At 33.0% G+C, this 2,715-nt stretch overlaps 1 pseudogene; it reads left to right on the top strand.

Moving 5' to 3' along the window:
* Window positions 1-1,911: 1,911 nt before the first annotated feature.
* Window positions 1,912-2,059, top strand: LOC138989048 (U2 spliceosomal RNA; annotated as a pseudogene).
* The last annotated feature ends 656 nt before the right edge of the window (window positions 2,060-2,715 follow it).

Here is a 2,715-nt window from a genome sequence, read left to right as displayed (position 1 = left end):
CTGTGGCAATACAGAGTAAAGAGTATGATCGAGAAGGAGGCAGGCCTGTGATCCAATGAATAGATCCTCTCTCTGTCAGTTGAAGTTGGGGTCCCCATTGGTTAGGAAAACATGTTCTTCTGAAGCTTAGTTTTTGTAGATGGTTTTTCCCTGGAAGAGAATGTGGAAAGCTCCCGAAAATCATTATACTTTGGAGTAAAGAGAGCTAAATACTTTCACAGTAGTAATATTTCCAGTTTTCTAAAATAAACCAATAATATATGAGAACTCCCTCTAACGACCTAGGCTTATGGTCCCCTGTTTTCAAAAATAAAAAGGAAACTAAAGGATGACTGGTTTTCATTGAAAGAGGATCATTTCAATGCTTTTTATGTGTCTCTTTTTAAAATCAACTTTATTGAGATACAGTTCCATATAATAAAAGTTTTATACACACACACACACACACACTCACATGCTTTTTTTCAGATTCTTTTCCCATAGAGGTTGGAGTTACCTATGCTATACAGTCTTTGTTGATTATCTACTCTATATATTATAGTGTATATATGTTAATCCCAAACTTTTAATTTATCCTTTCCTCCCCACATTTTCCCTTTGGTAGCCAGAAGTTATAGTTTTCTCCACATATTTGCCCAGGAGTAGCACTGCAGGATCATATGTTTTTTTTTAGTTTTGTAAGGAATCTCTATACTATTCTCCATAGTGGTGCACCAATTTACCTTCCCACCAACAGTGTACTAGAAGGGTTCCCTTTTCTTCACACCTCTTCAACATTTATTGCTTGTAGCCTTTTGATGATACCATTCTCACTGGTATGAAATCATCAAGTCTTTATTTTGGGCATTCTGTAGATTAGTGATTTTTTAGTTATGTCATAGACTCTGTGATATTACTTTGAATTTCCCTAACAACTAATGATGTTGAAATTCTTAGCATGCACTTGACATTTTGATTATCTTTTTTGGTGAAAAGCCTTAAAACATTTTCATCTTTTAAACATTAATTTGTTTTTCTTCTTACTATTGAGTAGTTAAAGTTACTCACATTCTCTGGATATGAACCCTTTAACCCTTTATCAGATATGTATCTTTCTAATATTTTCCTTGTTTGTGGATTGCCTTTCTGTTTTTTTTTATGAGTATATTTTGAAAAGAGTCTCTTATTTTGACCAAGTTTAATTTAGCAATTATTTATTTCATACTTTGTGCTTCTTGTGTCTTTTATGAGAAGAAATAACCTCAAATTCCCAAAGTTTTTTCCTGGAATTTAGAGCTTTAACTCTTTCATTTAGATTAATGATGAATTTCAAATCAGTTTTTGTAATACAATGAAGTAAATACAAAAATTTTCTACATCTAAATACCAAGAACTTCCAGGACCAGTTGTTTAAATTTTATCACTTCCCCATTGAATTTCTTTGGCATCTTTGTCAGAAACCAGTTGGTTACATACATGAATGTTTATGAGCACTATATCATAGGTACTGGCAAACTTATTTTGTAAAGGGATAAAAACTAAAAATTTAGACTTTCCAGGCCATTCATTCTCTGTTACAGCTACTAAACTCTGCCACTGTAGCATTAAAGCAGCCATAGATAACATGCAAATAAACAGCCATTGCTGAGTTCCATTAAAACTCATTTATAAAAAAGGCAGGAGACCAGAGTCAGCCCATGGGGCATGCTTAGCTGATCCCTGTGTTGTATTTCATTGATCTCTAGCCAATACAACAATACATTAATTATTATAAATTTATTATATATCCTGAAATGTCTTAAAAAGTTTTTAGTTCCCTCAACCTTGCTAAATCTATTTGTCATATCAGCTTTTTGGTGATAGATTATTTAAGATTTCTGTATAACTGATCATATCATTTGCAAATAATAGAGTTTTATATTTTCCTTTCCGATCGCTTCTTGGCCTTTTGGCTAAGATCAAGTGTAGTATAGTTTCCTTTCCATTCTCTAACTTAAAGTTTCTTTTATTACCTTATCCCGGTGGCTTGAACCTCTAGTAAGGTGTTGAAGTAGCAAGAACTTGCCTTATTTACAATCTTATGGGTAAAGATCCTATTTTAATCCATTAAAGGTCGATGTTATCAATAGGTTTTATTGATGCTATCAATAGGATGACTGTTTTCAGGTCAAGGAAGTTCCCTTCATTTCCTAGTTAACTGAGAGTTATTAAAAGTTAGTTATGCCTTTTGTCAGGTGCTTTTTATCTTAGCATCTATCAAGATAGTAAAATTAATTTTCCTTTTAGACTATTAATAGGGAGAATTATAATGATTTATTCAAATTTCTAGGATACCCCTTGTCAATGGAAGAGAGTGTTGTCAACATTTGTGTGATTTATTGTAAATATTAGTCATTCTAGTATATGTGTGTGTGTGTTTTGTACATTTTGTCTGTGGTATCTCACTGTGGTTTTAATTGGCATGTTTCTGATCGCTGCTAATACTAAGATTCCCTGCCCCCCTCCCCCAGAGGATACTGACTCTTCTTATATCTTCCTTTTTGAGGTGACTATCAAGTCTTTCACCACTTTAAAAAACTTGGGTTGTCTTTTTACTGCCATTGTAGGAGCTATTTAAGTATTTTCAACATTGGTCCTCTGTTGAAAATATTTGTTACAAACACATTCTCCCGGTTTATGGCTTTTCTATTAATTTTCTTTTCTGGCGTTTTCAAACTTTATGCCTTTAATTTTCTT

This window comes from Bos mutus, chromosome 8 (genome assembly GCF_027580195.1).
Source record: "Bos mutus isolate GX-2022 chromosome 8, NWIPB_WYAK_1.1, whole genome shotgun sequence".
Taxonomy (NCBI): Eukaryota; Metazoa; Chordata; class Mammalia; order Artiodactyla; family Bovidae; genus Bos; species Bos mutus.
The sequence above is the reverse complement of the archived record's forward strand: the minus strand, read 5'-3'. Positions and strand labels throughout refer to the sequence as shown.